This window comes from Triturus cristatus, chromosome 8 (genome assembly GCF_964204655.1).
Source record: "Triturus cristatus chromosome 8, aTriCri1.1, whole genome shotgun sequence".
Lineage (NCBI taxonomy): Eukaryota > Metazoa > Chordata > Amphibia > Caudata > Salamandridae > Triturus > Triturus cristatus.
Genome location: NC_140591.1, coordinates 1,381,885,008 through 1,381,908,907, shown reverse-complemented (window position 1 = coordinate 1,381,908,907; position 23,900 = coordinate 1,381,885,008).

The window sequence follows — 23,900 nt, the reverse complement described above, 5'->3', positions numbered from 1 at the left end:
AACATATGGGAGGCCACCGACCCGACGGACTTAGAGCAAAAGTGGGTGGCACTGGGATACTTGCTGGTGAAGCGAGCTATAGCAATGCAGTGGGGATCCAACGCACGGCCATTAACGGTGGGATGGGTAGCAGAGATGGGCAGATGCATGATTGCAGAGAAGGAGGTCTACAAACAGCGGAGCTGCCCAAAGAAGTGGGATAGGAAATGGGGAGGATGGAAAGCATTCAGGGGGGAGATTAGTACCTCTCTGACAGAAGATATGGCGATGAAGAGAAACCGAAAGTGACCTGCCAGACCTCTAAATATTTGTAATCTATTTATATTGAAACGCATTTAAGGGGAGGTCTGTACCTCCCCACCAGAGGGTATGGCGATGGAAGGAAGTCGTAACAGTGACCTTCCAATCTTCAAATAACGGTAGTCTATGTATACTGAGGAATTATGGCGCATATAAATTGGACTGTTATGTGATTTTGTAATGATTCTGTGCTTAATTCTAATTTAAAAAAATTACAACAAAAAAAAAGACTGATTTGCTTATGGCTGGGTCCAAACTGGAATGGCATGGTGAGCAAAAAACCAATGGATTTAGGCCCAGATCTCTGTACTGGGGTGAATGTATGACATTGTTCTGCATTCTGTGCATCAATTGTTCTTTTTGCATCTATCCTGGATATGTCAAGGGGCTGATGTGATTAGCATATAATCTACTATGATTGACATCGATCTGCAGTGCTCTCCGCAAGTCTGCTTGTTGTTATTGGTACCGTCACTAAAAGGTGTAGTGGGCAAGTTTGCGAGAGTGGCCTTACTCCTGACCAAGAGACGAGTGGCGATGACATGGGAAGGCACGGCAAGGCCCTTGACAGCCCAATGGGTCAGAGACCTAGTATATTGTTGTGACAATTGAGTGCTATATGCGGAGGAACTACCCACCTCCTCTAGACCTTGTGATATATGGGAGCCTCTGTTACAATACCTGCGGTCTGTAGAGCAGCACCAGTCCCCCGTAAATGTGGAACAGTAAGCTTGGTTCTCCTTTACAAATGTGTCTAATGCCTCAATATATTGTACTGTTTAGATATCTACTGCTGATGATGACCATATACCGAATAGCCACGGGTTGGTCTGATATTTTTCCTAATATCTATGCTCTTTGATGCTATTTCTATATACTGCATACGGTTTAATAAAAAAGTTTAAAAAAAAATATCTTCAAGGTAAAAAAATAAATAAATACACATTATGTTATGATCCTTCCTGGGGCACATAAAATACATCAATCCCTCACATAAATGTACCTAAAGCAGAACAAAACAGTTTTTCATTAAAAACACAGACTTTCAATCATGTTGCCAATATATCCTAAATCTTTCATTAATAGTACCAAATAAGGGAGAGATTGCGTCCCTGATAGAGTGTTTTGTTTTGCTCTTTGAATGCCTCATGTTTCATTTTTTAACTAAATTTGTAATATCATTTTTTATATAATGTAAACTTGCACTTGATACAGAACAGAGAGACAAGGTCTGGTAATAAAGGTAATTGGTAAAAGAAAGGTGTAAATTAAAAAAGAAAACATGCATTTCATTCACTCTCAGTCTGTCAGACACAGAGTTACCTTGCACAAGCAGTGTTCAGTATCAAAGTCGCATTTTCCACCGCTTACCTGGGAATGTCTTGGAGATCACTTTTCGTTCAATCTCATCGGCCTGTCTCTGTGATCGATGTGATTCAGCTGCAGAGAGATGAGCAACTGCAATAAGCTGGGGTTTATAAGGTACATCATTCAGCACTGGTTGTCAGCGGGCATTAGGGACCCGCCTACATAGAATGAGCCAACGCCATAAGAAAGACCATGCGAAGAGCGATCACACTTTAGACTAATGAGTCCAATCTCCTGACCTCTGACCTTCATTGAGGTTCTTTGTTGTAGATGTGGTAGGCTGTTGGAAAGTTTGTTCTGCCATAGATTTACGGTCACAACACTTCAAAAGTCCAGCAGGAAGAGTTCTGGTCTCATTGGAAGAAGCCACAAGGAGGAGGGTTAGTTTCGGGGATGGTCATTGCTGTAGAGTTTAGATCTCACGTAATCTGCACATTTGGCAAACCCAAGTCCCTGCCAATACCTCTCTTTTTTGCAGCCTCTTTAGCCCAATAGATATAGCTGCGACCCATAATCCATACTCTAAGCATTTTGACGTGAAGGAGATATAGTAGTTAGGAGAAGGCTGGAGCTGAATGGAAAGGAAAATTAGTTAAAATGGAGGTGTTTTGAAAGAGAAAAAAATATTTATTTTTAAAATCTATATATATGTGTGTGTGTCTATAACTATAACTATAACTCGCGCCCCCTGCAATGCACTGCTGATGACGTCACATATTACATCACTCATGACATGGTCAGTGACATCACTGATGACATCACTGGTGACATCTCAAATGACATCACTGATGACATCATCCAGTGACTGTGTGTTTCTGTAAAGTTTAAATATGTTTAATATATATAGGGAAAGGCATATTGAAGAATGAGTGGGTGTATAAGTGCTTGAATGGTTGATTTAGTAGGTGCGTGACTGGCTCTATAAGTGAGTGATTAAACGTATCTTACTGAATGCATGGGTTAGTAACTAAACTGTGTGAATGTCTGTATCCGTCTGTCTGTTGGTGTGTAAGCGGCTGCATGGATTTGTGAATAGCTACATGAGTGTCTATATGAGTTATTGATTGGTTGTCTGACTATCTGTATCAGTGCCTGAGTGTTTGTGTGGGTGGGGTGTGTGTGACTCTGTGCATAGATGTGTGAGTGGGTGATTCACTGGGTGCATGATTTCAAGAGTGCATCTGTGATGGACTGTATGGGAGGGTGAGTGTGTGTATGGGTGTGTTAGTGAGTGAATGTATATCTCAGTAGTACATGTGTGAGTAACTACATATGTGAAAGGCAGTATATATGTGTGTTAGAGTATATAAATGGCTATAAGTGAGTGTGTGATTATGAGAGTAGCTGTATGGATGAGTGTGTGCTTGTATCAGTGATTGTATAAGAGCATAAGAATGTGCTAGTGTTTGTATGAGTAAGTGATCTGGTGTGTGTATAACTGTATAGGTGAGTAAATGGGAGTGTGATTAATTATTTGCATGACTGACTAGGTGTGTGAGTACCTCTATGGATGAGTGGTGGTGTGTGAGTGTCTATATAGATGTATGAGTGCATATGATAGTCCTGTACTGAGTGACCATAAGTATGAGTGATTGTACGGGTGAGTGAGTGGATGTGTGTGTATACCTAAGAATCAGTGAGTGGGTATGTAGATATTGGTGTTGGAGTGTCATTGGTTCTGAGAATGACCTTCTGTAATTTAGAGTGGGTGTATCAAAGGTTATATTAGGGTGTGAGAAGATGCATAAATTTATCACATGGATGATGTCATCAGTGATGTCATCAATGATGTCATTTGAGATGTCATCAGTGATGTCATCAGTGATGTCACTGACCATGTCATGAGTGATGTAATATGTGACGTCATCAGCAGGGCATTGCGGGGGCCAAAGTTATAGTTAGCTGAACTAACTATAACGGGAGAATTTCTATGGTTTTGTACGAGTGAAATGTCCAACTAACTATAACTTTCCCTAAAACCTATGGTTTTCTCAGTGAATTTCTAAGGTTTTTAAATGCTAATTTCTAACTATAACGTGCCTGAAACCTATGGTTTTTTCAGTGAATTGCAAAGGTTTTTTAAATGCTAATATCTAACTATAACGTGCCTGAAACCTATGTTTTTTTCAGTGAATTTCAAAGGTTTTTTAAATGCTAGTTTCTAACTGTGCCTACAGAGGTAGGACATGTGATGAAAGAAGAAACAATGCACAGAAAGAATAAAAGAAATGCAGAAAGAAGCAACAGGAGTCCACAAAGACTAAGAAAATTGCAGGAACAAGCAAGACGTGCAGAAAGAACCAACATAGGAGCAGAAACAGGCCTTGCTGCAAAATCATCCTTTGCCCACAACTTTTTCAGACGGGTACTGGTGGTAACTGACTCTGACTAACCAGGCCTAGAGCCAGTGCTATACTAAAAGACACTTAGAATACAGTGAAAACACCTACATACACTAGGTAACACTATGCGTTGGGATACCCCTGTGATCAGCATGACCTCCTCTGTAAGACCCTAGTACATAATAGGGCAGGGGGATTAGAACTACCTCTTAAAACGCGCCACAGGGCGCATTTGCACACTGGTGAAGGGAGGAGGGGCCTGAGGTGACATGTGTGCAAACATGCCCTGTGGCCGTTTTAAGTTGGGGGATAAAGTGTCTTTGAAACCTGAGGGTCCCTGGGGTCCAACTAGCCCACCAGGTACCTACAGTAAGCGCCACAGAGCTGCGTTGCAGAGCGGTGTAAAAAGGGGCATGGCCTGGACCACCTCTCTGCAACGCAGCGCAGTGGCGCTTACTGGAAGCACCTGGAGGGCTAGTTGTCCCCCAGGGGTCCTCAGGCTTGAAGGGGAATTAATTCCCCAACTTAAAACGCGCCACAGGGCGTGTTTGCACACATCACCTCAGGCCCCGTCACCTCCCTTCACCACTGTGTAAACACGCCCTGTGGCCATTTTAAGTTGGGGGATTAAATCCCCTTGCCTCCTGAGAGTCCCTGGGTCCAACTAGCCCATGAGCTACCTCCAGTAAGCGCCACAGAGCTGCGCTGCAGAGAGGTGTAAAAAGGGTCATGGCCTAGACCACCTCTCTGCAACGCAGGCCTGTGGTGCTTACTGGAGGTACCTGGTGGGCTAGTTGGCCCCCAGGGGCCCTCAGGATTCAAGGGGAATTAATTCCACAACTTAAAACGCACCACAGGGAGTGTTTGCACACATGTCACCTTAGGCCCCGCCCCCTCCCCTCACCACTGTGCAAACGTGCCCTGTGGCGCATTTTAAGTTGCGGGATAAAGTCCCCTTAAATCCTGTGAGTCCCTGGGGTCCAACTAGCCCACGAGGTACCTCCAGGAAACACCACAGGGCTGCGTTGCAGAAAGGTGTAAAAAGGGGTGTGGCCTGGACCACCTCTCTGCAACGCAGCCCTGTGGCATTTACTGGAGGTACCTGGTCGGCTAGTTGGCCCCTAGGGACCCCCAGTATTGAAGGGGAATTAATTAATGTATTTCCCAATTTAAAACGCGCCACAGGGCGCGTTTGCAGAGTGTTGCTCAGAGGGGGCGGGGCCTCTGGCACGATCACTGTGCTTTTTTTTTTAGAAGGGGGTTGTGTGGCCCATCTTCTTTTCCCTTTCCCCTTTTGTGGGACCCCATGCCCCAGGGCCTGACCCATTTAAAAAAAAAAAAAATGAACGGGAAGGGCGCCGCGTGGGTCCCACTCTCATGGCCAATTCTTGCCCCGGGGACTCCATCCCCCGGGTCATAGCCACATTTTGTTTATTTTTTTTACCTTACCATTAAAGAGGGTTTTTAATTAAAAAATGTGTTGGCCTTAGGACTCTGTGCACTTTAACACTGCTATTCAGTGCTAAAGTGCTTGTGATCACTCCTTAAAACCTGGTAAAATTGGCTTATGATGATAATAAAAGCAATTTGTATCATACACAGCTACTTCAAGAAGTGTCTGCACATGAAATAAGTCAAGAAATGGTAGAACACTTTCCATTTAATCCTGCTGGTGAGCCTTTTTTAACACTGCAATCTTACTCAATACACGATGCTCCAGGGGTACACCCAATTGGTATATTTAATTTACTTATACGTCTCTTGTAAAGTGGCACTACAAGTACCCAAGGTCAGTAAATTAAATGCTACTAGTGGGCCTGCAGCACTTATTGTGCCACCCACTTTAGTAGCCTTTCAAAACATGTCTCAGGTCTGCCATTGCAACCTGTATTGAGCTTTAAACTGCCAATTGAATCTGGCAAAATAAAACCTTTTCCCAGCCATAAACCTCCTTGTTTAAAACATATATGGGTGGAAAAATTCACTCCGCTGGTGGAGTTTGTGAAATTCTGGAACTCCGCACTACGGAACATTTTTCCGTTATAGCCCGCAAGTCTTGTTTTGGCGCATGTTGGTGAGTGCCACGAGACTTGCCGCCCACAAGTGTGCAAGAGATTTGGCGGCCGCTAGTGTATATTTCGGTCATGACAGCACCTTTTTCATGATGCTGAGGAGTGTGAGTGACCACGGCAGAACCTCGATCAGATTATCTACTCGAAAAGCAGATAAATCTCCTCGAAAAGTCATTTTAAAGTTCATAGTCTACTTCAATGGACCGTTCAAGTTGTGTTTTACTGCGAGTTGTCTTTTTTAATTTTTACTTTGTTTGTCAACAAGAAGAAAGTCCCACTGCTCCAGTCCAGCAGGCTTCTCCAAGTGCTTTGTCGATCTCCTGGTCACCTTTCTGTTGGATTTGTAGCTCAAAGGATCACTTTCTTTATCTGCTGCATACATACCATTGGATTTCAGGACTTTGTTTTTATGATATCATAGGCAAGTAAAAAAACTGTTGTATAACGGTGTTGTTTGTTTGATAGAGGTCATGCACTAATATTTATTTGTACTTTAATGAGATTTTTCAAATGTATTGTGGTGGGTGGCCTGCAGTTTTTATTGGGGCCTAGTTATTTTTTTGTATTTAATTTTTAAACTGGAACTCCGCGCTAGGGGCGTCCGAGTTCCTGCTAAATTCCGCCATCCAGCATGCAGCAGAATATTTTTCCGTTATAGCGCACAAGTCTTGTTTTGGCGCATGTTGGTGAGTGCCACGAGACTTGCCGCCCACAAGCGTGCAAGAGATTTGGCGGCCGCTAGTGTGACTTACGGTCATGACAGCACCTTTTTCATGATGCTGAGGAGTGCGCGTGACCACGGCAACACCTCAATCAGATTATCTACTCGAAAAGCAGCTAAATCTCCTTGAATAGTCATTTTAAAGTTCATAGTCTACTTCAATGGACCGTTCAAGTTGTGTTTTAGTGCGAGAAGCCTTTTTTTAATTTGACTTTTTTTGTCAACAAGAAGAAAGTCCCACTGCTGCAGTCCAGCAGGCTCCTTCAAGTGCTTTGTCGATCTCCTGGTCACCGTTCTGTTGGATTTGGAGCTCAAATGATCACTTTCTTTATCTGCTGTATACATACCATTGCATTTCACGACTTTGTTTTTATGATATCATAGGCAAGTAAAAACACTGTTGTATAACGGTGTTGTTTGTTTGATAGAGGTCATGCACTAATATTTATTTGTACTTTAATGAGATTTTTCAAAGTTATTTTGGTGGGTGGCCTGCAGTTTTCATTGGAGCATAGTTATTTTTTTGTATTTAATTTTTAATCGATTGTGAAGGAAAAATGTTGCACAGTTCAGTATATTTTCTCCATGTTTGTTGATAAATTTGCAATATATTCAAAAAATGTACTTGTCTGCCAATGGGCATTCCAGCCGGTAGGCCCAGTACTAGTCATGGGTGCATGAATCAGCTGTTTCTATGTTATATGTTGTTTGAAAACATCATTTAGGGCAGGGGTAGCATTAGTTTAAAATTAAAAGGTGTTTTTGGCGGGTCCTTCCTGTTTTTCTTTCTGCAAAAAGTGTATAGGTGGGGTAATATTTGATGCCTTGGGAGGATGTGTGCAGATTTTATAGCTCAGTTTATTTAGTTTTTGGCATTGCGGAATAAACTGTAGCGTTTTCTATAGTGTTACCATGCCTCTTTTGTCTGTCCAGTGAGTGTGTTTGCCATTGGCCACCATTTGTCTTTGTTCTCCATGCCATGTAGCGTGGGGCCATTTATATATTTATTCATAGAGTTTTATGTAGTGCAAACATGTCCCAAAAGAGTATCAGAGTGCTTCACAAATGATCAGGAACAAATATGACAACATAACACATGTTCATGAGGGATACAGGTAGTCCCAACGACAAGCAGGTGGAGGAGGACCTATCCAGAGCAGAGCCTAAAGTATATAGATAAAAATCTAGATAGCAAATACAAACATGGTTGGGGAATACAACACTATAATCAGGAACAATGCAGGAAGTTGCAAGACTAAGCTGGGGCGGTAGTCCCAACAAAGCAAGGCAGATGAGTCAATATATAGTGGCATTGAGGGAATTAAAAAGCCAAGTGTGAAGAGGATGCCACAAAACATTAGCCGGGGGAGTTCATAGATATCTAGTTCAGACAGGTATTCATCAGTAGCACGTTCACTTCTTTTTTGAAGGACGTGGTTGAGAGATTCAGTTTGGAGGCAAGGAGTTCCAGATTCTCGGGGCAATTCCTGAGAAGGCACCGATATAAGATTTCTTTCAATTACATTTTTGAGGCTTCAGCAAAAGGGTGTTCGGACTCTTGTAGGGTCTACAACCACCTGATAATTCCAGTTTTAGTACAAGGTACAGAGGATGTTGAAGTGTAGAGCTGTGTGGGTCCTGCAGGCAATTTTTAATTGAATTGTAGCTTCATATGGAAGACAGTACAGGAACTTCAAATCAGGGTAGAGGTGGTTATTTCATTTGGATCCTGTGATGAGCCTTTCAGCGAAGTTAAGAGAGGCCCTTAGCAGTGCAAGCTTGTAGCTAGGTTGACTACAAAGGTTGCACTACCAGAATGCAACCTAGAGATTACTAAAGCCTAAATAGTGGACTTAAAGTCAACAGGGGCAAGGAAGGGTTTTATTTTCCTTAGAATGCTCAAATTATAAGATTGCTGCTTCGGTGGCAGAGCTGATGTGCTCCTACATGTTCAAGTTGTTCAAGTTTTTATCTAATATTATTCCCAGTGATTTCAAGGAGTCTATGATGTGTGGTACGCAGTTTAGAGATGTTAGATGTTTAATATATTCTTGAATATTGGGAGATTGCTTGGGTGGGGAGATTAGGTGTAATTCTGTTTTCAGAGAGTTGAGCTTGAGATGGTTGGAGGTCAGCAATGTGACCTGTGTGTGTCACTGCCAATCTGCAGCTGAGTAGCATGCAATTCAAGTGTGGATTGGTATCATTGGAAGTAGTCAGTGTGATGGGACCTTGCTCACGATTGGAAGTGTTTATAGCATTGGGGTTGTGACTAGGTTCTCTACGTGGGTCTGAGGTAACTGTTTGTATATGGCCCCACTTATCTAGTTTGTGAATGTGAGTAGGGTTGTAGTCAAGGAGGAGGGATTAAATGACACTGTCAGTTAAGGAATCTTTAAATCTAATGGGTCTCGAGGTGGTGCTCTGGTAGGGAGAGGCTGGGTGTGAACCAGTGCTAGGTATGTGAGTCCAATGCATTAGAGGAGTGATAAGGGTGTTGGCTGGATTGACGGATCAGAGTGGGAGATTCAGAACAACCTCGAAGTATAGGTGAGTTGGTAATGTGAGTACTGTCTGTAGTGTAAGAGTTGAGGGGGAAGAAGAGGGGTGTTAGACTAGGTAGGGCTATGAGAGGATATTGCTTGATACTCCTGTGGATTGGTTGAGGAGCTGGTCCACCTTTGAGAAGTGTTGGAGGAATTGTTAGTCATGGAATTCTTGAGGATGGGGTAAACTAGATTGCGGTCTGAGGCTTGAATGAAGGTAATCCCGTTGTTATACATGGAGATGGTAGCATCAGCTATGTAGGTGGATGAAGGGGCTAACAAAAGTCTTAGCCCGTGTGAGAATTTCTTGGCAGAAGAGATCAGCAGGCATGGATGGAGTGCTTGTCTCCATTGCACTCTTCTTTTAGTGTAGAAGATGAGATCACTTATGGTACTGCCTCTTTTAGAATAGAATTATGGATCAGAGATTAGAGTTTCAGGATATGGTTTAAGAAGTCTGTGCACAGACCAAGAAACCAAAGCAAGCAAGAGCCAGAGCCAAGCATCAATGCTGGAGGCAGGGCAAACCTCAGGAAGCAAGAGAGCTCAGGGGCCCATTCAACCTAGACCAAGCTGTGCAGACAGAGGACCTGCCCAGGAACAAGGGACTCAGGCCCACTCATATCACTCTGTAGCCCATGAAAGGTAGAGGGCAGCGCCCAAAACTGACACCATGCCGGTTAGACTGAAGGAAGCAGCAAATCCAGCCAACACCGGGCTCAGGATAGCAGAGGTGCACTCCAGACATTGCTTCTTCAGGTATGGTGCAGAGTGAGGGGCCAGGTCTGTGGTGGGCAAAAGGCTATATGCAACAGATTGGGAGGAGGACACTCACTGAAAGTCTGCCACAGCGGGAGCCACTATGCTTCCAGAGAGCCCCAGATGTGCCGGATCCTGAAGAAAAATTAGGGGGCAGCAGGCAGACAGGATTGATCAGAGTTGAAGCTCAGAGGTCAAGGGAGGCCAGTCCATCCCCGTTGGAGTTGGCAACTCACAGTGTAATACTACCCTGAACGATCATCAGCTCAGCAACAGGTAACATCGTATAGGCTACATACCCCATTCACCACAGCCCAGCAGCTCGACAGAGAGACCTGGAATCGATGCAGGAAAACTCTCAGTGGGTCCCCCGGTGTTGGAAGAACGCCAGTGAACACCGTGATTAGAGTAGGTCTCAGACAAACATTTCAAGTAACTGCTCCAAAGTCAGATAATGTCAGGTATGTGGGTGGATGGCTGGGCACAAATAGATATTAATATTCGATATAGGATCCCAATCCCAGGAGCTTGTTTAAGCAGCTCCAGCGCATTCACTCATCTTGGTATTTGACCATGTGGCCGGTGGCCATTTTGTGTAACCAGACAGTGTCCTTTGGCCATAGGCCTGCTTGTGTTTTTTTGTTGTAGCCATGCCTCCTTGCTTGTTAATGCTGATTGACCATGTGGCCGGCAGCCATTTTGTGCAGCCAGCCAGTGTGCTTTTGCCATAGGCCTGCATGTGCTCTTCTTTGTTGTCCATACTTCCTTGCTTGTTGTGTGACCAAGTGCCCGGTGGCCATTTTGTGTTTTCAGCCATTGATCCTTTTCCATAGGCCTGCATGACTCCTTGCTTTCTGTTGTTGGTTGACCATGTGGCCAGTGATCATTTTTTGCAGCCATCATTAGTTTGCTTATATCCAGTTTTCATTCAAAGCCATGTTTTAGGGAGATTGATAGGAGAGGCTATGGTTTTTTGTTTCTGTCCATTTTTGTTACTTTTCTCTGATATCAGATGTGTATTACGATTATGAAAAGTGTTTTAAATTATATGCATTTTCTTTCATTTTTTACTTGCACCTATTTATCTCCCGATGGTTTCTCATAGTCCCCTAGTACAGGGGCAATTATTTTTGTTATTATTTATGTTTTTATTCTGCTTTTTTTTTTTAAATGTGTGCTGATTGGATATTAAATATTTATGTTATGGTGGTGTGGTTTGATTTTGGGATGGATACACTATTTTTGATAATTATTTAGGATAATTATTTAAGTGACAACACTAAATGATATTGTCTTTGTCTGTACTGGATTCAAGCTGCAACAATGCCACTTTTCACTAATGTTTTTCTTGCTTGACTGATTTTAGGTGCACAAGAGACATCACCCAGAGTACTGCCAGACAGAAAGCCTGTACAAAGTGACACAACCACACAACAGATGACGTGAGTACTCCAATCCGTTCCACTTATGCAGCTAAGTGTCACTGCCAACTGCCAGCTTCAAGATGGCCCCAAAAAAAGATGCCGCGAAGAAAGTGGACAGTGAGAAGAAGCAGCTTTCCACCACTAGTCTGCCAACCGGAACCTTCTTCTGCATGCTTGTGCCTGCTGCACGGCCTCTCAGGAGCAGGCTGGGAGCAGCACTCCCGCATAAACGGCAACACCCCAACTTATGCCCAAGTCCATATCTTTCAGCAAGGCAGCCTCTGCAGGCATGGCGATGCTGACGAGCAGTGACATTGAATCGGATTTGCCTCTTAGACAAAGTAGTACCAAGTCATTATTGTAAACTGCACACAGCGGATAACAGTCACAACTAGTAATAGTAGATCTTCTTGAAGTAGTAGCAGAACAGGATATTGAACTTACTGAGGATCAAGAACCTCCTCTTTTAGAACCATTGGCTTCCAGATCTGCAGCAAGAAAAAGAAGGGTCCATCTTCTCCAAGCCCCTCCTTCTGATGATCTGGACACGGATTGGACCCTGGCTGAGCCCGAGACACGCAAGGGGAGGCTCAGGAAAAGGAAAGATCCTGAACGCATTACAATTATGGAAGAAGATGAGGATGACGAGACAGTCATTGTCATAGAATCTGGCCCAGAGGAGACTAACATTACCCCTCCTACTCAACCTGCTCCGAGGGATGTATGTGGTACCACCACCACTGCCAGCACCCATATTTGTAAGGCTCCTTCTGAGACCTGCATCCACCACTAGCTCAGTAGAAGTACCCACTGCAGAGAGCCAATCGTCGACACACCCGCCTACCTCCAGTTCTTTTGGCATTGGCAGTGACACCAATGGCCCACTGAAAACGATCACCACCCCAGTTTGCGAGTGTTGGAAAAGGGATTCCTGGTTGGCAGAGGTATTCACCCAGACCAGGTAGAAACGAACACTCAAGTCAGGGTAAGTTAGATACACATTAAAAGATAACCTGTGCTCACCCTCTTGTATCTTGATTCAGAGCAGTCAGGCTTGTCTAAACAGGAAATGTATAAAGTATTTATGCAACACACACACACAGTAACACAATGAATACACCACAAAAAGACTCCACTCAGGTTTATAAAAATAGATTATTATATTATAAACAAAACAAGACCAAGACCAAAACGACAAAAAATCCAATGTATAGAAGCTGAGATATTGAATTTTAAAAGAATAAATCCAGTAAAGCGCTTAGAAGCAATTAGCGCTAAAATGGTTACTTTAGGTCACACTGGAACGGGGCAAAGTCAAAGTTCGGCCTGACCTCCTGGAAGCGCAGGCCGGCACAGGACCCAGGCAGGCCCCAGTGAACAAAGTACCTTATCTGATTGTGCATAGAAGGCAATGCTTCGGGTGCCGGAGTTGAGAGTAACCGAGTGATTCACTGGATGCTGCAACGCAGTTGAGGGGATACATTGATCTCACCAAGCTGCAGCGATGATGATACGCTGTCCGCTGTATCAATCTCTGGAGGCAAAACGCTGGTTCCCATGCGATACCCCATTTTTACTCCTGAAACCAGGTCTATGTGCAGGTTCCGCTACACAAAAACAGGAGATGCATCGAAATTCATGTTGCAAGTATCTGGGTCACTTCTAGTGAGCCACACACAGGATCAAGGGTAGATACTTTGATTTCCCTAAGTCTCAAGCAACATGAGACAAGTCAGCAAGCCCTTGAAGGTCACTTGTAGGAAAGGCAAAATCCAGCTCTCCTTTAGCAGAGTCAGAGAGCAACAGGCAGCAGGATATCACAAAAGAAAAGCAGGCCTTACAAGTCTGCAGTCCAAAGATGAGTCCTTCAAGCTGCACAGGCACAGCAGTCCTTCTGACAGATGTTCTGTTCAAGACTCAGAAGTGTCTGATCTTAGGGGTCAGAGACCCAGTACTTATACCCAAAAGTGCCTTTGATGTGGAGGGGCTGATTTCCAAGCAGTTCTCTTAAGTGCACATGTATCCCTTTCAACCCAGTCTTGTCTACCAGGTACCTCTTTGGGAGGTAATTAGTCCTTTGTGTGGGGACAGGAAACAGCCTATTCAAGTGAAGGGCTAATCCTTCCCTTCCATCCTGCCCAGGCAAGGCTATCAGAATACAGATGTTTGTAGATGGGTACTCAGGGGCGGCAGCGGTGGTGGTTGGATAAGCAGCTGCTGGCGGCACTGGCGATGTCGCCAACTGTCTGGAGGAACTGAGACCAGGGGCAGGGGCGGATGCCTCAGCCTCCTCCTCCTCCAGAGCCACTAGCCGTTGATATTCTAGCCAGATGGCCTCCAACCTCTGCTGCCAAAGCCGGGCTCCTATCTCCCGGCGTGTAGGTGGACCAGCAGAAGTATATCAAGGAAGAAAACAAAAGACACATTTTAAACCGTGCTCTATCCAAACACTTGTGTAAATTTATAGTGGCACAGAATAGTACATTGCTGGTCCCCTAGGGCCACAGGAACTTGATGTGATTATTAGTCACAGGGCCATAAGTTACCCACACATGTCTCACATAAAAGCATAGGCTGCAGGAATTAAGTCAGAATAACAGCACACCAGATTAAAAAAACAGTAATTTGTTTTTCTTTTAAAGGATTTGCTAGTAAAAAAAAATCTATACAGACACTTTGGGGTCTATTACGATAGCAGGCGGACAAAGTCCTCCCGCCATCGTTTCGGCAAATGGGACCGCCCGCTATGTGTGCGGCGGTCCCACAAATCCAATTAGGATGCGCCCGCCAAACTGGCGGGCGCATCCCGCTTTTTTAACATTGCGACGGCGGTGCTTTCAGCAGCACCCACAGCAATCTTAAAAAGGCATTTGTGAATTTGCATGCACAACTTGGCAGGCACCGCGCGGTGCCTGCCACGTTGTGCATACAAATGCAGGGGGGTACCATAGGTACCCCCTATGTGCACCCCCAATACCATGGGGGCCCGCAACAGGCCCCCACATGCAGACTCCGCATGCCTTTCCATGGCGGCAACGCCGCCATGGAAAGGCACTTCACCACCTGCATCTTGATATGGATGGTGGTGTCTTGCAGACACCGCCACCATATCATTCCCCTTTTCAGCCCGGTCTCCTGTTAGACCGGCGGAAAACCGGCGGATGGTATTTCCATTTGCAGAGGTCCCGCCCGCCATCCTAATATGGCGGGGGGAAATGGGAGGCCTATGTGTGAAAAAATAAAAGCAAATTACCTCTCATTAATGAGTAAGGCATTATGCACTATGGAGTACAAATATTATTTTTGTGCTAAATTAATGGAGACATGCTAGCTAGTGCGTCGGGTACTTTGCTACTCTCTGTAGTCTGCAGCTGGGGCAGCTGTAATGGACAATTTTCTTACTTTAATTCCAATGGCCTTGCTCTTCTATACATGGTTTTCAATTCTGCCCTCACTCCAAAGAGGCAAATGTATAATGATGATGATAGTACGTCACGCAGATCACATATAAAACCATGTAGATATTGTGTCTGCTGTAAGTAGATGGTGGGAAAAATGATGCACTGCAGTACAGGGAAAGGAACAGGATATATAGATTGTATTTGGCATGTTTGTCATAGAGAATCCTATCTGCTAAACTCAAAATCAGGCACTTAGTCCCACTTTACTCCATGGCCCTGCCCTCTTCCGCAGATTATTTCCAACAAATACATTTGCTTGGCAGTTAGGAAAGGAAACTTCACTTACTTTACTGCAGGGAAAGTTAGAGGGATTAGGCAGGGTAGGTAGAGATTTTGCTATAGATAGTGGGGTGTCACTGATCATCTACATTCGCCTACACTTTGGCATAGTTTATCATGGACTGTAGCTGCTGAATGTCGAAAGGGAAAAATTTGAACAGTTGTAAATCCGATATGGAAGCCATAAAATATATGTGCAGGAAAATGTGGCACATGGCAAGAATGGATTTTTTAATTTGTTTGGTAGGCTGGAATAGAGTTTAGGAAAGAATAAAGAAGAGAGGGACTAGGAGATGACTAAATGAGCACTGGAAGTGAAGGGAAACACCTTGTCTTTGGTTAACAATACATTGAAAATTTTGCAAATGCCACAATAACTTAAGTAGGTGCACATTAAACAGCCAACACTGCAGTGCTGAATTATACTCTTGCTGCATTTAGGTCATTGATGGCCAAATGCCATTGGCAGGGAAGTGATGAATGATGATGGGTGAGAGGATGCATATCTGCCTTGCTTAACAAATACTGTGAGTTAAGGAATCAGACAGAAAATTAAAATGCCACTGCTTTATATCAAAGCATTGATGAAATCAAGCAAGCGAAGCAAGTGAACACATCCCTCGCAAAGAAGAGCTCTCTTGCTTCTTCGTCCAAGCAATTATCCATTCATCCTTTCATTGTTTTAATAACCCTTTGATGCCCACCATTTAAGCTTTAAGTTCTCTCATCCAGTCTTTCATCATTCCAATCCATTTATCCAACCATCCCTCCCTCCATCAATTCATATATCCATCTATCCATCCATCCATTCACCTATCCACCCGTTCAACCATCCTTTCACCCATCCTTTCACCCATCCATTCATTTACCCACCCACACATCCTTCCACCCATCTACCCCTTCATCCATCCTTTCACTCACCCATGCATCCTTTTACCACTTACACATTCTCTCACCCACCCACACATCCTTTCACTCATATGCCATTTCACTCATCCTTTCTTATAACCTTCCATCCTTCTTTCCCTTTTCCGTCAGCCCATCATTTTTAGAGTTCATTTTGAGCTTTTGTCTGCTGACTTTCAGATAGGAGAGGCCATTAAGTACTCAACCCCGCGCTGTAGCTATTAAAGCAGGGGGGTGCATGATGCCCTTGAAGTGAGTATACCAGTAATTGTCAAGAAGCAAGCAATATGACATACCACTGTACCACCCTGCTGTAGCTGGTTCTCCCCCTCCACCTGCCACCGAGTCTGGCGCACTGGTGCTGCAGTTGGCCCAGGTAATAGTGGTCTGTGTGGCCAGAAAAAACATTACACATTTAGATGCCAGTAATACCGCCCCTTATTTATTTTTTTTAAAAACAAAATACAACCGCAAAACATCATAACATTTCTATCTTCTGTCAGAAATATCACTTTGGGCATTTTGTTGGTTGACAATATTAGAAAAGCTGGGTAGTCAAGCCAACCAAATACTTTTCATAATGGAAGGGCAGAGCTACGATTACTCTGAGCCATTGAAGCACAATGAAGGGGTGGAATAATTGGTCAATGAAGGCCATATGGTCTTGGTTGGCACATGCAATGGAACCGTCCACATAGCACTTTTCAACCTGTCATCGAAACTGCTGATAGGATATGCTACTGTATAAATGAATTATAATACATACAACACAACACTGGGGATGGGTCCACCATGACCATAGTCACTCTTTCATTTTACTGTTAAAGCATGAGCAAAAGAAAGAAAGCATTCTCAGACATGAGTAGAATAGTTTACTTGGGCATGCAATCGTCACAGTAGAGTACCTGTCCTAAAATATATTCTCTTTGTCTGACAGTACCAGTCCACAAGATGTATAAGGGGAGAGGGAAAGATTACTAACAAAACAAGGAAGCTACAGACTAGCACAGACAGGAGGATGTCAGCTACAGAGACATGAAATAATAAAAAATTAGGATAATGCACAAATAAAGAGCATTCAACAAACCTTGGATAGATCGAAGAGAAGTAAGGAAAAAAGTAAATAGGCACTGTAAAAAAGAAGGAAAAATTATTTTAATTGGGGAGAGGTAAAAATTAGGGAAATAATAATATTAACAGGAGGACTTACTAGGGCCATCAGATGCATCATCAGTGGTTCTGGTCGTGGCACCCCAGCTCCCTGACCCACCTCCCCAGTCCTCTTCTTGCCCTTATGTGCTGAGGTAAGAAATAAAGAAGACAAAAATATAAATTTGTGATACAGTTAATCTCCCCACAAATATTTTGACAGGCAAAGGTAAACACAGTACTATTGTACTTTGCTAAATCATATCACCTATATTACAAGTATCAAGATGATCTACTCCAAATTTCTCAACCTAAGCCCTATTCCAAGTTTCCTAAACTACAATTGGAACTACTAATGCATTGCAATGAATGATCTTTGCTTCTCATCTCATTCTCAGACCCCATTTATGCGGCAATTCAGTGTCCCTTTCTTTTAATGCATAGATGCATACTGCACATCACTGGGAGACGCTTGGGACTGTACGAGTCACATAAAGAAGGGCACAGAGAATGCTAACTCACTGATATTACTACAACTACCACTATCTTAGTGACAGGACAGAGGAGGCTGCATGGCTTCTTAAATTATCAGCGATCGTCGATGAGTACGACTTGGTTGCACCAAGCACCTCGCTAGCTCAAACTGGATCACTTAATATTTGTAATGTAAACTTAACTTACCTATGAGTGTTAGCAGCATGCTATTTGAAATGAAATATTAGCATTGCAGAGCACAACAAATAAATAATTACTCACCGAGCCCTGAACCCCGGATGCCCAGCAGGTCTGATGGGTGCGCTGGACCACAGTGTATCGGAGCACCCTCCTCCACAGCAGCTGATGCCCCCGCAGGGCATTCCCGCTCCGAGGTCTGCCGCCTACTGTCAGAGTGGAGGAGAGGTGGTGCTGCCTGTAAAAAACAAGTGTGGTCACGTGTGGTCACCTCAGCCTCTAAAAAAAGCACAAGGGCTGCACCCTGTCTCACCCTGCTCTGCCATGGTGCTGGGTGGGAAAAAGAAGAAGAAATAGGAAAAGGAGGGAACTAATAAAGGAAGAACTATGGAAGTAAAGGTAAAACCAAAAAAAGTACATAAAAATTCATAGAAAAAGATAAATAAAAACATAAAATATACAAGCACAACGACATACACTAATAAAATAAACGTAAATGAGGGGTGGATAAGTGGGATGGGGTGAATTGAAAAGATTTAAATAGGCTAGGAAAATCAGGAACAGCACATGCAGAGAACAGGAAAGTAGGTATAACAAAATGGCCATGCAGCATGCAGACCGTGTGGTGCTGTTTGTGCTGATTTTGCAGCACAGAAGCTCGCACCATGCTACTGGCATGTAAAAAAGCAGCGTAAAAGGACAGACAGATGAGCGCTTTTGCCTGGTTGTGAAGTTCCGCGGAATCTCGCAGAGTTTTTTTGGCACTTCGTGGAATTCCAAGAACCAGATCTCAGCAAGTTCCGCCCCAGGCTTAATACAAATCACCCATAGGTTAGGCCTTAAACACCCCATAGGACAGGGTGCTTTGTATCTAAATGTTGGGCATCTATTTTTATGTTTTAGATGTCCTGGTAGTGAAAATATCCTAAATTCATTTTTTAACTATTGTCAGGCCTACCTCTCCCATAGGATAACATTGGGTTACTTTATTACATTTAATAAGTGAACATTTTTGATTGGGAACAGGTAAAATGTCATGCTGGAACTCAAGCAAATTGTAATTTAAAATCCTTTTTAATGGTAAAGTCAGATTTTAAGTTACAATTCTGAAAATGCCAGTTTTAGAATGATATGTAAGAATGGGTGGTGAGCGCACTCGTTTTAAATCTAAATAAATGTTATCGATATGCGTGCTCCATTTTAAATAAATGTTCGCTGGACCTGATTTTGCTGATAATTGAGGAGCTGTCTAAAACAATTCATGATTTAGAAGAAGAAATACACACATTAAAAACTGATTTATCCACTAGGATGGAAGCAGAACCATGGTATCAATTCTTAGAAAATCTCAACCTGAAATTGGACAAATACGGAAAAGAGTTACAAGAAACTAAACTAAGAAAATTTAAAAGAGACACAATTGATTATAAGCTGAATGAGGCTTATACTTGGGCGGAAGTATACGCACAACGAAGATTTACTAAAAAAACTACCCAAGCATCTTCGGAGGAAAGCGTAGTGTTCGATTCAGATAATGACACTCATAGAGTATCCTTCAAAACCAGTGTTAGTTCAAAAACTACTGCAAAATCGACAGAAGAAAGCTTACCAACTATGACACCTAGCACTTCTACTTCCTCTCCTTCTTTTTTGGAAGCAGGCAGAGAACAAGGAAAACCACCGGTCAAGAGTCAAACCAAAATGGTCAACGGCACCGGCAAACAAGGAGAGGAAAAGGACAAAGAAAAAAGCAAAAAAGGACTGAGAAGCCAAACGAAAACCTCATAATGAATATTTCTTCTCTTAAATTGACAGCGTTTGAAGAAAATGTACTTAATAAGGGAATGTCATTTGTGAGCACATATAACAGCACGGAACTAGAAACAGAAGTGGCGTTCTATAAATTCATGAGAACATTAAGATTACGGAATGTTTTCACCAACATTTGTCCCCAGGATTCTGTTGAAGATCCAACACCTTTTACTTTTAAACCCAAGAGTACCTATGTTGCTCCAGTATCACACAAAACCTTGGATACATTTGAACTACTTGTGCAACAAGATTTCAAAAAGATTCAATACTCGAACAAAACAAAAAATCTGAGTAGAGCTGAAAAAAGTGCCTTAACAAAACTAGCAAGAAATTCAACAATCACAATTTCAAAAGCAGACAAGGGCGGAGGACTAGTAATTATGGATACGGAACATTATGAAAGGAAAGCTTTGGAACACATCACTAATGAAGCAATCTATGGAAAACTGAGCAAAGATCCAACCATGGAGATTTCTAAAAATCTTAATTTTATTTTAGAACAAGCAGAAGATTTAAACTGGATTGACTCATCTACTAAAAAATATCTCAGTTCTGATTTTCCTCGGAGACCAAAGATTTATCTATTACCCAAGATCCACAAAAGTCTCACTGACCCTCCATTCAGACCCATTGTCTCTGGATGTGATTAAATATTTGAAAAACCTGGTCGGTACATCGACACCTTTTTACAGTCATTTGTCCAAAATTGGGAAACCCACATTGAAGACACGACAGACTTTTTGAGAAACATAGAGATGCTCAAAAATCACAATACAGAAAATTGGATCTTATGTACCATAGATGTGGTAGCATTGTACACGTCTATACCACACGCTAATGGAATTGAAGCAGTCGAATGGGCTCTACTCCAACAAGAAAATGTACACATACCAAAATACTTCATCTTACAATTACTTGAGTTCTGTTTGCAAAACAGCTACTTTTGTTGGGACGAACAGTTCCATATACAATTGAACGGTACATCCATGGGCTTTCCGGGAGCACCAGTATACGCTAATACGTACATGGCAAAGTTTGAAAATGATTACATCCTCAAAGACCCCACATGGAAAGAAGGCCTAATATTCTTCAAACGATTTATTGATGACATCTTCCTCATTTGGAACCAATCAGAACCAGCATTAATTAACAACATACGGACACTGAATCTGATAGACTCCAGAATACAATTCACTCACACCATCAGTCGCAAGGCAATCTCATTTCTAGACGTCTGGATAGACATTGAACAGGGTGAAATACACACTAGTGTGTGTAAAAAACCGACTGATAAAAATAACGCCTTATTATTCAGCAGTTTCCATCCTTCTTCCCTTATCCAGAATTTACCAGTCTCTCAATTTTTAAGAACCAAACTAATTTCTTCAACTAATACGGCTTGTGAAACAACATGGCAACAGCAAATTAAGAACTACACAGATAGAGGGTATCCTGAGACTTTACTTAGAGAGCAACTCAACAAAGTCAAAAATCGACCTTGTGACGAGTTACTTCAGAAGTCCCCCAAAAAATCCAGTACACGCACAGTTTTTGTATCTAAATCAGGGGTACTCACAAACTTTCTGTCGGGGGCCAAAATTACAGTGTGGTTAGTGGCCGAGGGCCGCACTGGTAGGGGTGGAGTCAGTGGGGGCGGGATCAGTGGGGGCGGAGCTAGAGTAAAAAAAACTTTCAAAACATTAGACAATGCTGTATTTCACAATCAGATGCAACTACAAAGATCACCACTGATCACCATATTGCCCCACTTAGAGAAACTTGCAGTGCACTGACCCGCTATAAACACCTGGATGTGACTCAATTCTAATTACGCACTTGACAAGAACAATATGCTGCCTACAACAAATTAACATCCTAGAAAAAGCAAAGATTAAGTAAAGCATGTGAAATGTAAGCAGCGAGTGCTTTCGCATGAAAAGGTAAGGCCATGAATACAGGGCCCGGAAAGGACCCGTTTCAGTGCCCATTGCTTATAATTATACCCTTTCAAAACATAGGCGGTATGGCTTAAAAAGACCACATTCGTAAACACACAGACGCTGTATACATTTTGTTTTCCAATTCACCCATCAAGCAGGTATTTCAGTACCTCCAGGCAAGGTGCACTTTCCCACACAGGGAAAACAATGTTGTTCAAAGAGGGGAGAAAACAAAAGTATCACTTCTCTGGCAAACACTGTAAAGTGGCGCTAATGTGTTTGGGTGTCAATAAATCAATCTGGCCACCTTGCAACCACTCGGTCTTGCTTTAATTAGTTATTTTTTACATTTGAGATGTTTTATTTCTCTCCACCCCCGAGGCTGCACTGGTGTCAGAAAAAGACGTTCCCAGCAAAAATGTTTTCTTTTTTAGATCCATTTCACAGGGCAGCAAATACGGAAAGGAGGAAAGAGAAGGTAATACCCGTTTCCTGAAGTCTTGGTTTTCACTGAGGAGCAAGACCGAAAGAGAGGGAAGACTCGGAGGCTTAGAGGCCGTCACCGGTGCATGCGCTCACAGTTTAATTTATAGGGGCTTGGGGAGGCTGCGCGCAGGAGCCATATGGAACAAATGTACATAGCTGTGCGAAGATGAGAGAGAAGATGAGTGCGGCTATCCCCAGAGGTAGGCAACAGAAAACCATGGTCACTACGGAGTAGCCCAGGTACGAAGGCACCTCCTCTGGAGGCAGGGGCGGCCTCGGCAGCTCCAGGCCTCTCACCGCTGTTGGAATAACGATTAAAAAAACATACCTGTGCAGGCGCTGCTGTGAAGGTTCTCCGGGGCTGGAAGGACGTTGTGACACCAGGGGCGCAGGAAGCTCACCAAAAGGTCCTTTAAAAGTCAGCTGTAACTAGCGCTAGTTACAGCTGACTTTTAAAGGACCTGAGCTTCGCGTGACGTCAGAGTCAGGCAGGCCAATCGGGGGAAAGCAGGAAGCAGAGACGATGGCCGCAGGAGGAAACGTTGTGATTACGTATTAAACGCGTATTCACAACGTTTGCTCCTGCGGCCATCTTCCCTGCTTACTCCAGAGAAGTGTACTGTACTCCATCAAGGTCCGCGGGCCGCCAATGAAGGCCGGGCGGGCCGTACTATGAGGAACCCTGATCTAAATACTCTACTGCATCAACGAGGATTAAAAACATCATACAGAAACGCTAGGATTTACTACAACTAGAAACAGATTTCAAAGGTTTATTCAAGGACAAACCACTTTTCGCCTATACAAGAGCACAACATTTAAAAGAAACGTTATCTAAAAGAAAGAAACTATCTACAACTTCGGAATCTGTCAATAAAAATGGTACACAAAAATGTTGGAACTGTATCCATTGTAATAACGCAATCACAGAAGACACCTTGTTGCACCCATCTACAGGCCAAAAAATTAAAATACAGAGCAGCACAACATGCAACTCTGAAAATGTCATCTACACTATCAAGTGTCCCTGCGGACTGTTGTATGTCGGCAAAACTGAGAGAAAAATGAAAACTCGATTAACGGAACATAAAAGTAAAATACGTACTAAAAGTACTACTTCAAGCATCGCTACACACTGGGAGGAAGCACGTCACCAAATCGCCCAACTCAAATTTCAAATCATCGAAGAAGTACCAAAACTTCCAGATCGTGACAACTCAAAGTATTTACTACTATGAGAAGTATTCTGGATTAAAAGATTAAAAACTTTAACCCCAAATGGACTCAACGACAAACTCGAGATAGCTTTCTTTCTTTAATAAACAAGATCATTTGAAGCATTCATCTATCCACATTGGGACCCTTACCCATTTTTAACTTACCAACCATCCGAATCCATTTAAATCCACACTAGTACCACACCCACACATTCAGTTTTACAGATATTAAACAACTAGAGAGTTTAGAACTGCAAAATGTATTTTGTATTTCTTAATCGATTGTATAATATTTCATTGAACTGTAATAATGATTCCTAATTCAGGATGTACCAGATCTGTAAAATCCAGATATATGATTTGATCCAGTTTTAGTCTGCATTAGATACATTCAACATTGTCCCAATAGGCACACTATTTCTAATAACGCAGAACAAAAATAACAC